The following is a 13,550-nucleotide window of genomic DNA, read 5'->3' as shown; positions in this document are numbered from 1 at the left end:
CATGCTCAGGTACACAACGTCTAATAACACCATCTACTCCTTCTTTATAAAGATGTGGGTCATCCCAAAAGTAATGTCTCAAATCATAGAAAAACTTTTTCTTTTGCTGGTATGTGAAACTAGGTGGTATAAATTTAGCAACAATATAATTAGCATAATCAGCATACCATGGAGCAGTACGAGAAGCATTTATGACATTTAATTGTTCATCAGGAAAGCTATCATCAATAGGTAGTGGGTCATCAAGAACATTCTCTAACCTAGACAAGTTGTCTGCAACGGGGTTCTCAGCTCCCTTTCTATCGGTAATATGCAAATCAAATTGTTGTAGCAAAAGAACCCATCTAATAAGTCTAGGTTTAGCATCTTTCTTTTCCATAAGGTATTTAATAGCAGCATGATCAGTGTGAATAGTTACTTTAGAATCAACAATATAAGGTCTGAACTTATCACAAGCAAAAACAACTGCTAAAATTCTTGGGACACGACATCTTTTCAATAGCATCAACTTTAGCTTTATCAACTTCAATACCTCTTTCAGAAATTTTATGCCCCAAGATAATACCTTCATTAACCATAAAGTGGCACTTCTCTCAATTCAAGACAACGTTAGTTTCTTCCAATCTCTGCAAAACTCGATTAAGGTTGCTCAAGCAATCATCAAAAGAGGATCCATAAACGGAGAAATCGTCCATGAAAACCTCAAAAATATTTTCACAAAAATCAGAGAATATAGCCATCATGCATCTTTGAAAGGTAGCAGGTGCATTACATAAACCAAAAGGCATACGCCTATAAGCAAAAGTACCGAAAGGGCAAGTAAAAGTGGTCTTTGCTTGATCATCAGCCGACACAGGTATTTGAGAGAAACCAGAATAACCATCTAGAAAGCAAAAATGTGTATGTTTGGATAATCTTTCTAGCATTTGATCAATGAATGGCAAGGGGTAATGATCTTTTTTAGTAGCTTTATTTAATTTGCGGAAATCAATTACCATCCTATAACCTGAAATAATTCTTTACGGAATCAATTCATCTTTATCATTAGGAACGACAATAATACCTCCCTTCTTAGGGACACAATGGACAGGACTTACCCACTGACTATCAGCAACAGGATAAATTATACTTGCCTCAAGGAGCTTTAATATTTCCTTTCTTACCACTTCTCTCATCTTAGGATTTAGCCGTCGTTGGTGATCAATAACTAGTTTGGCGTCTTTCTCCAAATTTATTTTATGTTGACATAGAGTGGGACTAATGCCCTTAAGATCATCCAGAGTATATCCAATAGCAGCATGGTGCTTCTTCAGAGTTTTCAATAATTTCTCTTCTTCATGCTCTGAAAGGATAGCACTAATAATAACAGGATATATCTTCTTTTCATCAAGATAAGCATATTTAAGAGTAGCAGGTAATGGTTTAAGCTCAAACACGGGATCACCCTTGGGTGGAGGAGGATCCCCTAGGATTTCAACAGGCAAATTGTGTTTCAGAATAGGTCCCTGTTTAAAGAATACTTCATCTATTTCCCTTCTTTCATTCATAAACATATCATTTTCATGGTCTAACAAATATTGTTCTAAAGGATCATTAGGAGGCACAGCAATAGAAGCAAGACCAATAATTTCATCCTTGCTAGGCAATTCCTCATCACGGGGTTGTCTACGAAAGTTAGAAAAATTAAACTCATGAGACATATCATCCAAACCAATAGTAACAACATCCTTTTCGCAGTCTATCTTAGCATTTACAGTGTTCAAGAAGGGTCTACCAAATATAATGGGACAAAAGCTATCTTGTGCGGAACCAAGAACAAGAAAATCAGCAGGATATTTAATTTTTCCACACAAGACTTCAACATCTCTAACAATCCCAATCGGTGAAATAGTATCTCTATTGGCAAGTTTAATGGTAACATCAATATCTTCTAACTCAACAGGTGCAATATCATGCATAATTTCTTTGTATAAAGAAATAGGTATTGCACTAGCACTAGCACCCATATCACACAAGCCATGATAACAATGATCTCCTATTTTAACAGAAATAACAGGCATGCCTATCACAGGTCTATGTTTATCTTTAGCACCAGGTTTAGCAATTCTAGCAGTTTTCTCACAGAAATAAATAATATGCCCATCAATATTATCAGCCAAGAGATCCTTAACCATAGCAATATTAGGTTCAACTTTAACTTGCTCATGAGGTGTATAAGTTCTAATATTGCTTTTATGAACCATAGTTGAAGCTTTAGCATGGTCCTTTATTCTAACAGGGAAAGGTGGTTTCTCAACATAAGCAGTAGGAGCAATAGGATCATTATAAGTGATAGTCTTTTCTTAAACTTTAATAGGTTCAACTACTTTTACTTCTATGGGAGGATGATATTTAAACCACTTCTCCTTAGGGAGATCAACATGAGCAGCAAAAGATTCACAAAAAGAAGCTACTATCTCAGAGTCAAGTCCATATTTAGTGCTAAATTTACAGAAAACATCGGTATCCATAAAAGATTTAACACAATCAAACTTAGGTGTTATACCTGACTCCTTACCTTCTCGAGATCCCAATCTTCAGAGTTGCGTTTAATTCTCTCCAATAAATTCTGAATTCAATAGTATTCATCATAAAAGAACCAGTACAAGAAGTATCGAGCATGGAGCGATTGTTGTCAGAAAGCCGAGCATAAAAATTTTGAATAATCATTTCTCTTGAGAGCTCATGATTGGGGCATGAATATAACATTGACTTAAGCCTCCCCCAAGCTTGAGCGATGCTTTCTCCTTCGCGAGGCCAAAAATTATATATATAATTACGATCACGATGAACAAGATGCATAGGATAAAACTTCTGATGAAATTCCAATTTCAATCGCTTGTAGTCCCATGATCCCATATCATCACATAGCCTATACCATGTCAATGCATCTCCCTTCAAAGATAAAGGGAAGACCTTCTTCTTGATAACATCATCGGGCATACCTGCAAGCTTAAATAATCCACAAACTTCATCCACATAGATTAAGTGTAAATCGGGATGCAATGTTCCGTCTCCTGCAAAAGTTTTAGCTAGCAGTTTCTCTATCATACCCGAAGGAATTTCAAAGTAAACATTTTCAGTTGGTTCAGTAGGTTAAGGAGCAACTCCTTGATCTACTGGTCGGGGTGAAGATACCCCGAACAAGCCCCTCGGAGGATTACTTTCCATAGTGACAAGTGACAGTAAATTTCAGCACACTGTATAAATTTTTCCTTACCAAATTCCACCTACGAAAGGCGCTTCACTCCCCGGCAAGGGCGCCAGAAAAGAGTCTTGATGACCCACAAGTATAGGGGATCTATCGTACTCCTTTTGATAAGTAAGAGTGTCGAACCCAATGAGGAGCAGAAGGAAATGATAAGCGGTTTTCAGCGAGGTATTCTCTGCAAGCACTGAAATTATCGGTAACAGATAGTTTTGTGATGAGGTAATTTGTAACAGGTAACAAGTAACAAGTGTAAATAGAGTGCAGAAAGATGGCCCAATCCTTTTTGTAGCAAAGGACAAGCCTGGACAAACTCTTATATAGAGAAAAGCGCTCCCGAGGACACATGGGAACTATCGTCAAGCTAGTTTTCATCACGTTCATATGATTCGCGTTCGGTACTTTGATAATTTGATATGTGGGTGGACCGGTGCTTGGGTGCTGTCCTTACTTGGACATGCATCCCACTTATGATTAACTCCTATTGCAAGCATCCACAACTACAAAAGAAGTATTAAGGTAAACCTAACCATAGCATGAAACATATGGATCCAAATTAGCCCCTTACGAAGCAACGCATAAAATAGGGTTTAAGCTTCTGTCACTCTAGCAACCCATCATCTACTTATTACTTCCCAATGCCTTCCTCTAGGCCCAAATAATGGTGAAGTGTCATGTAGTCGACGTTCACATAACACCACTAGAGGAGAGACAACATACATCTCATCAAAATATCGAACGAATACCAAATTCACATGACTACTAATAGCAAGACTTCTCCCATGTCCACAGGAACAAACGTAACTACTCACAAAGCATATTCATGTTCATAATCAGAGGAGTATTAATATGCATAATGGATCTGAACATATGACCTTCCACCAAATAAACCAATTAGCATCAACTACAAGGAGTAATCAACACTACTAACAACCCACAGGTACCAATCTGAGGCTTTGGGACAAAGATTGGATACAAGAGATGAACTAGGGTTTTAGAGGAGATGGTGCTGGTGAAGATGTTGATGGAGATTGGCCCCCTCCCGATGAGAGGAGCGTTGGTGATGATGATGGCGATGATTTCCCCCTCCCGGAGGGAAGTTTCCCCAGTAGAACAGCTCTGCCGGAGCCCTAAATTGGTTCCGCCAAGGTTCCGCCTCGTGGCGGTGGAGTTTCTTCCCGAAAGCCTGCTTATGATTTTTTCTTGGACGAAAGACTTCATATAGCAGAATATGGGCACCGGAGGGCCACCAGGGGGCCCATGAGGCAGGGGGCGCGCCCAGGGGGGTAGGGCGTGGCTCCCACCCTCGTGGCCAGGGTATGGCCCCCCTCTGGCATTTTCTTCGTCCAGTATTTTTTATTAATTCCAAAAATGACTTCCGTGAAGTTTCAGGACTTTTGGAGCTGTGCAGAATAGGTCTCTAATATTTGCTCCTTTTCCAGCCCAGAATTCCAGCTGCCGGCATTCTCCCTCTTTATGTAAACCTTGTAAAATAAGAGAGAATAGGCATAAGTATTGTGACATAACGTGTAATAACAGCCCATAATGCGATAAATATCGATATAAAAGCATGATGCAAAATGGACGTATCAGGCACCCCCGGCAAAAGATATGGGCCTAATGGGCCAAGAGGGGAAACGCACCAGCCACCAGGGGCTGGTGTGCCCCCCATATGGGTCGAACCATAGAAGAAGGAAAAGGGGGGAGGGAGAAGGAAAGGGGAGGGATTCGGCCTCCCCCTTCCCTCCCTCCTCCCTCCTCTTTCCTTCCCCCTCCGGCAGATAAGGAAGCGGGGGGGGCACCGGCCATAGGAAGGCCCCAAGTAGGATTCGGCCTACTTGGGCGCCTCCTTGGTTGCCTCCCCTCTCCCTCCCACCTATATATATGTGAGGGGGCGCCCCTAGAAAAAAGAACATCAATTGTTAGCCGTGTGCGGCGCCCCCCTCCATAGTTTACACCCCCGGTCATATTCTCACGGTGCTTAGGCGAAGCCCTGCGACGATCACATCACCATCACCGTCACTATGCCGTCGTGTTGACGGAACTCATCTACTACCTCGACACCTTGCTGGATCAAGAAGGCGAGGGACGTCACCGAGCTGAACGTGTGCAGAACTCGGAGGTGTCATACGTTCGGTACTCGATCGGTGGAGCGCGAAGAAAGTTTGACTACATCAACCGCGTTGTGAAACGCTTCTGCTTACGGTCTACGAGGGTACATAGACACACTCTCCCTCTCGTTGCTATGCATCTCCATGGATAGATTATTGCGTGTGCGTAGAATTTTTTTTGTTTTCCATGCAACGATTCCCAACAGTGGCATCACAGCCAGGTCTATGCGTAGATGATATGCACGAGTAGAACACAAAGAGTTGTGGGCGGTGATAGTCATACTGCTTACCACCAATTTCTTATTTTCATTCGGAAGTATTGTGGGATGAAACGGCCCGGACCAACCTTACATGTCCACGCACATGAGACTGGTTCCACCGACAGACATGCAACTAGCTTTGCATAAAGGTGGCTGGCGGGTGTCTCTTTCTCCTACTTTAGTTGAATCAAATTTGAGTGCGGCCGGTCCTTGAAGAAGGTTAAAACAGCAAACTTGACAAAACACCGTTGTGGTTTGATGCGTAGGTAAGAATGGTTCTTGCTAGAAGCCCGTAGCAGCCACGTAAAACTTGCAACAACAAAGTAGAGGACGTCTAACTTGTTTTTGCAGGGCATGTTGTGATGTGATATGATCAAGACATGATGTGATATACTTTATTGTATGAGATGATCATGTTTTGTAAAAGTTATCGGAAACCGGCAGGAGCCTTATGGTTATCTCTTTATTGTATGAAATGCAAACGCCGTGTAATTGCTTTACTTTATCACTATACGTTAGCGATAGTTGTAGAAGCAATAGTTGGTGAGACGACCACAACGCTATGATGGAGATCAAGGTGTCGAGCCGGTAACAATGGAGATCATGACGATGCTTTGGAGATGGAGATCAAATGCACAAGATGATGATGTCCATATCATGTCACATATTTTGATTGCATGTGATGTTTATCTTTTATATGCATCTTATTTTGCTTAGTACGGTGGTAGCATTATAAGATGACCCCTTAACTAAAATTTCAAGGTATAAGTGTTCTCCCTGAGTATGCACCATTGCGACAGTTCGTCGTGTTGAGACACCACGTGATGATCGGGTGTGATAGACTCACATAAAACGGGTGCAAGACAGTTTTGCACATGCGAAATACTCAGGTTAAACTTGATGAGCCTGGCATGTACAGACATGGCCTCGGAACACTGGAGACCGAAAGGTCGAACGTGAATCATATAGTAGATATGATAAACATATAGCTGTTCACTATTGATGACTACTCCATCTCACGTGATGATCGGACATGGTTTAGTTGATTTGGATCACGTATCATTTAGATGACTTGAGGGGTGTCTATCTAAGTGGGAGTTCTTAAGTAATTTGATTAATTGAACTTAATTTATCATGAACTTAGTCCTGATAGTTTTTGCATATATATGTTGTAGATCAATGGCTCGTGCTACCATTCCCTTGAATTTTAATGCGTTCCTAGAGAAAGCTAAGTTGAAAGATGATGGTAGCAACTACACGGACTGGGTCCGTAACTTCAGGATTATCCTCATTGCTGTGCAGAAAAATTATGTCCTTGATGCACCGGTAGGTGTGCCACCCCCTCCAGCAACTACGGACATCGTGAACGCCTGGCAGTCACGTGTTGATGACTACTCGATAGTTCAGTGTGCCATGCTTTACGTCTTAGAGTCGGGACTTCAAAGACGTTTTGAACGTCATGGAGCATATGAGATGTTCCAAGAGTTGAAGTTAATATTTCAAGCAAATGCCCGAGATGAGAGATATGAAGTCTCCAACAAGTTATATAGCTGCAAGATGGAGGAGAACAGTTCTGTCAGTGAACACATACTCAGAATGTCTGGATATCATAATCACTTGACTCAGCTAAGAGTTAATCTTCCAGATGATAGTGTTATTAACAGAGTTCTTCAATCACTTCCACCGAGCTACAGAGGCTTCATGATGAACTATAATATGCAAGGGATGGACAAGACAATTTCCGAGCTCTTCGCAATGCTCAAAGCTGCAGAGGTAGATATCAAGAAGGAGCATCAAGTGTTGATGGTTAACAAGACCACTAGTTTCAAGAAAAAGGGCAAGGAAAAGAAGGGGAACTTCAAGAGGAATGGCAAGCAAGTTGCCACTCCCGGGAAGAAACCCAAAGCTGGGCCCAAGCCTGAAACTGAGTGCTTCTGCAAAGGGACTGGTCACTGGAAGCGGAACTGCCCCAAGTATTTGACGGATAAGAAGGATGGCAAAGTGAACAAAGTTATATTTGATATACATGTTATTGATGTGTACCTTACTAATGCTCATAGTAGCGCCTGGGTATTTGATACTGGTTCGGTTGCTCATATTTGTAACTTGAAACAGGGGCTACGGATTAAACAAAGATTGGCTAAGGACGAGGTGATGATGCGCGTCGGGAATGGTTCCAAGGTCGATGTGATCGCCACCGGCACGCTACCTCTACATCTACCTTCGGGATTAGTTTTACGCCTGAATAATTGTTATTTGGTGCCAGCGTTGAGCATGAACATTATATCTGGATCTTGTTTAGTGCGAGATGGTTATTCATTTAAATCAGAGAATAATGGTTGTTCTATTTATATGAGTAATATCTTTTATGGTCATGCACCCATGAAGAGTGGTCTATTTTTGTTGAATCTCGATTGTGGTGATACACATATTCATAATATTGATGCCAAAAGATGCAAAGTTGATAATGATAGTGCAACATATTTGTGGCACTGCCGTTTAGGTCATATTGGTGTAAAGCGCATGAAGAAACTCCATGCAGATGGGCTTTTGGAATCACTCGATTATGAATCATTTGATACTTGCGAACCTTGCATCATGTGCAAGATGACTAAAACTCCATTCTCCAGAACAATGGAGCGAGCTAATGACTTATTGGAAATAATACATACCGATGTATGCGGTTCAATGAGTGTTGAGGCTCCCGGCGGGTATCGTTATTTTCTGACCTTCACAGATGATTTGAGCAGATATGGGTATATCTACTTAATGAAACACAAGTCTGGAACATTTGAAAAGTTCAAAGAATTTTAGAGTGAAGTCGAGAATCATCGTAACAAGAAAATAAAGTTTCTACAATCTGATCGCAGAGGCGAATATTTGAGTTACGAGTTTGGCTTTCACAACTCACGCCACCTGGAACACCATAGCGTAATGGTGTGTCCGAACGTCGTAATCGTACTTTATTAGATATGGTGCGATCTATGATGTCTCTTACGATTTACCACTACTGTTTTGGGGTTATGCATTAGAGACAGCTGCATTCATGTTAGATAGGGCACCGTCTAAATCTGTTGAGACGACACCATGTGAACTGTGGTTTGGCAAGAAACCTAAGATGTCATTTCTTAAAGTTTGGGGTTGCGACACTTATGTCAAAAGGCTTCAGCCTGATAAGCTCGAACCCAAATCGGAGAAGTGTGTCTTCATAGGATACCCTAAGGAAATAATTGGGTACACCTTTTACCACAAATCTGAAGGCAAGATATTTGTTGCCAAAAATAGAAACTTTCTATGGAAGGAGTTTCTCTCAAAAGAAGTGAGTGGGAGGAAAGTAGAACTTGATGAGGTAATTGTACCTTCTCTCAATTTGGAAAGTAGCACATCAGAGAAATCCATTCCTGTGATGCCTACACCAACTAGAGAGGAAGCTAATGATGATGATCATGAAACTTCGGATCAAGTTACTATTGGACCTCGTAGGTCGAATAGAGCATGTTCCACACCAGAGTGGTACGGTAATCCTGTTCTGGAAGTCATGTTACTAGACCATGACGAACCTGCGAACTATGAAGAAGCTACGATGAGCCCAGATTCTGATAAATGGCTTGAGGCCATGAAATCTGAGATAGGATCCATGTATGACAACAAAGTGTAGACTTTGGTGGACTTGCCCGATGATCGGCGAGCCATAGAGAATAAATGGATCTTCAAGAAGAAGATAGTCGTTGGTGGTAATGTCACCATTTACAAAGCTTGACTTGTTGCGAAAGGTTTTCGACAAGTTCAAGGAGTTGACTATGATGAGACCTTCTCACCCGTAGCGATGCTTAAGTCTGTCCGAATCATGTTAGCAATTTCCGCATTTTATGACTATGAAATTTGGCAAATGGATGTCAAAACCGCATTCCTTAATGGATATCTTAAAGAAGAGTTGTATATGATGCAACCAGAAGGTTTTGTCGATCCTAAAGGTGATAACAAAGTGTGCAAGCTCCAGCGCTCCATCTATGGACTGGTGCAAGCATCTTGAATTGGAATATACGCTTTGATGAGATGATCAAAGCATATGGTTTTATACAGACTTACGGTAAAGCCTGTATTTACAAGAAAGTGAGTGGGAGCTCTATAACATTTCTAATATATATGTGGATGACATATTGTTGATTGGAAATGATGTAGAATTTCTGGATAGCATAAAAGGATACTTGAATAAAAGTTTTTCAATGAAAGACCTCGGTGAAGCTGCTTATATATTGGGCATCAAGATCTATAGAGATAGATCAAGACGCTTAATAGGACTTTCACAAAGCACATACCTTGATAAAGTTTTGAAGAAGTTCAAAATGGATTAGTCAAAGAAAGGGTTCTTGCCTATGTTACAAGGTGTGAAGTTGAGTCAGACTCAATGCCCGACCACTGCAGAAGATAGAGAGAAAATGAAAGTCATTCCCTATGCCTCAGCCATAGGTTCTATCATGTATGTTATGTTGTGTACCAGACCTGATGTGTGCCTTGCTATAAGTTTGGCAGGGAGGTACCAAAGTAATCCAGGAGTGGATCATTGGACAGTGGTCAAGAACATCCTAAAGTACCTGAAAAGGACTAAGGATATGTTTTTCGTTTATGGAGGTGACAAAGAGCTCTTCGTAAATGGTTAGGTCGATGCTAGCTTTGACACTGATCCGGATGACTCTAAGTCACAAACTGGATACGTATTTTTATTGAATGGTGGAGTTGTCAGTTGGTGCAGTTCCAACAAGAGCGTCATGGCGGGATCTACGTGTGAAGCGGAGTACATAGCTGCTTCAGAAGCAGCAAATGAAGGAGTCTGGATGAAGGAGTTCATATCCGATCTAGGTGTAATACCTAGTGCATCGGGTCTAATGAATTTTTTTTGTGACAATACTGGAGCAATTGCCTTAGCGAAGGAATCCAGATTTCACAAAAGAACCAAACACATCAAGAGACACTTCAACTCCATCCATGATTAAGTCAAGGAGGGAGACATAGAGATTTGCAAAATACATACGGATCTGAATGTAGCAGATCCGTTGATTAAGCCTCTTCCACGAGCAAAACATGATCAACACCAAGACTCCATGGGTGTTAGAATCATTACAATGTAATCTAGATTATTGACTCTAGTGCAAGTGGGAGACTGAAGGAAATATGCCCTAGAGGCAATAGAAAGTTGTTATTTTATATTTCCTTATTCATGATAAATGTTTATTATTCATCCTAGAATTGTATTGATCGGAAACCTAAATACATGTGTGAATACATAGACAAACATTGTGTCCCTAGTGAGCCTCTATTTGACTAGCTCGTTGATTGAAGATGGTTAAGGTTTCCTAACCATGGACATGAGTTGTTATTCGATAACGGGATCACATCATCAGGAGAATGATGTGATGGACAAGACCCATCCGTTAGCTTACCATGTTGACTGTTAAGTTTTATTGCTATTGCTTTCTTCATGCCAAATACATATTCCTTCGACTATGAGATTATGCAACTCCCGGATACCGGAGGAATACCTTGTGTGCTATCAAACGTCACAACGTAACTGAGTGATTATAATGATGCTCTACAGGTATCTCCGAAGGTGTCTGTTGGGTTGGCATAGATCGAGATTAGGATTTATCACTCCGAGTATCGGAGAGGTATCTCTGGGCCCTCTCGGTAATGGACATCATAAGAAGCCTTGCAAGCAAAGTGACTAATGAGTTAGTTGCAGGATGATGTATTATGGAACGAGTAAAGAGACTTGCCAGTAACGAGATTGAACTAGGTATGTTGATACCGACGATCGAATCTCGGGCACGTAACATACCGATAGACAAAGGGAATTACGTATGTTGTCATAACGGTTCGACCGATAAAGATCTCCGTAGAATATGTAGGAACCAATATGAGCATCCACATTCCCCTGTTGGTTATTGACCGAAGAGGTGTCTCAGTCATGTCTACATAGTTCTCGAACCCGTAGGGTCCGCACGCTTAACGTTCGATGACGATATTGTATTATATGAGTTATGTGATTTGGTGACCGAATGTTGTTCGAAGTCCCGGATGAGATCACGAACATGAAGAACAGTCTCGAAATGGTCGAGAGGTAAAGATACATATATAGGACGATAGTATTCGGACACCGGAAGTGTTTCGGGGGTACCGGGTACTTATTGGGTCACCGAAAGGGGTTCCGGGCACCCCCGGCAAAAGATATGGGCCTGATGGGCCAAGAGGGGAAACACACCAGCCTCCAGGGGCTGGTGCGCCCCCCATATGGGTCGAACCAGAGGAGAAGGAAAAGAGGGAAGGGAGAAGGAAAGGGGAGGGATTCAGCCTCCCCCTTCCTTCCCTCCTCCCTCCTCTTTCCTTGCCCCTCCGACAGATAAGGAAGGGGGCGCCGGCCATAGGAAGGCCCCAAGTAGGATTCGGACTACTTGGGTGCCTCCTTGGCTGCCTCCCCTCTCCCTCCCACCTATATATATGTGGGGGTGCCCCTAGAAAAAACATCATTCATTGTTAGCCATGTGCGCCGCCCCCTCCACAGTTTACACCCCCGGTCATATTCTCAAGGTGCTTAGGCGAAGCCCTGCGAGGATCACATCACCATCACCGTCACCAAGCCGTCATGTTGACGGAACTCATCTACTACCTCGACACCTTGCTGGATCAAGAAGGCGAGGGACGTCACCGAGCTGAACGTGTGCAGAACTCGAAGGTGTCGTACGTTCGGTACTCGATCGGTGGAGCGCGAAGAAAGTTCGACTACATCAACCGCGTTGTGAAACGCTTCCGCTTACGATCTACGAGGGTACGTAGACACACTGTCCTCTCGTTGCTATGCATCTCCATGGATAGATCATTGCGTGTGCGTAGAGATTTTTTGTTTTCCATGCAACAATTTCCAACATACAGGTACCCGGGCGCTAGCCACAGAGGGTTCGACGGTAGAGCCAAAGCGGAAAATAGTTACTTCAGGTGGACGCTCCGGCCAGAGAGGGAGCAAAACCGGTGCCTCAAGAAGTACTACATAGTCGCTCTCTTGCTCATGTTGATCGCTCTTCTCTTCTACTTCATGGTTTAGATAGAGATGATGAAACTTGTGTGTGTGCCATGACCATGCAGTTGCATTTATTCGAGACATGACATAACTTGTGTATCGCTATTTTCGAGATGTGATGATATTTGTGTTGGATGATGATGATGATGATGATGATATGACGAGACTACAGTATGTGTATGATATGATGAGAATAATGTACATCTGTTATGATATGATGAAACTAATGTATAGAGCATGCACAAATACATCACAAATACGTAGAGGGGAAATAAAAATATGAAAGCAGCAATATTAGAAGTAGCGATGGTAGGCGTGTAGCGGCAACGCTAGTTTAGTAGCAGCATTTGCTTCGGTGCAGCGCTACAGATAATTAGCAGTAGCGCTGGCTAAAGCAGCGCTACTACTAACCATACTTACCAGTAGCGCTGGTCCGAGCAGTGCTACTGCTACAACTTAGCTGTAGCGTGTTAGCAGTAGCGCTGCCCCCAGCGCTACTGCTATTGATATTTCCAGCGCTGCTAGTAGGCTTTCTCCTAGTAGTGGCAGATAAACTAAAGAGACGAGAGGGCGGAGGAGGGGAGACGCTGGGATAAGAAAATGCGGGTCAAGCGGGCGAAGGATAAACGGGTTTCACTGAACCAGACCCGACAAGGGAGAGCATATTGGCAAACAGAAAAGGATTAAACACAAGAGAGTAACATATCCAACACGAATCTTAGCAAAGAACCGGACGGCCCACAAATCGACTGGCGCAAGAAAAAATGCAGGAAGCATGAAATATAGCAAAACTGAAATTGTTTAGTTAATTAACATGGTCGTGCCGTTTGCTAGAAAAGCTCTTGGAAAATAATTTTTGA

The sequence above is a fragment of the Triticum aestivum genome, chromosome 2D (genome assembly GCF_018294505.1).
Source record: "Triticum aestivum cultivar Chinese Spring chromosome 2D, IWGSC CS RefSeq v2.1, whole genome shotgun sequence".
NCBI lineage: Eukaryota > Viridiplantae > Streptophyta > Magnoliopsida > Poales > Poaceae > Triticum > Triticum aestivum.
Note: the sequence above shows the minus strand (reverse complement) of the source record.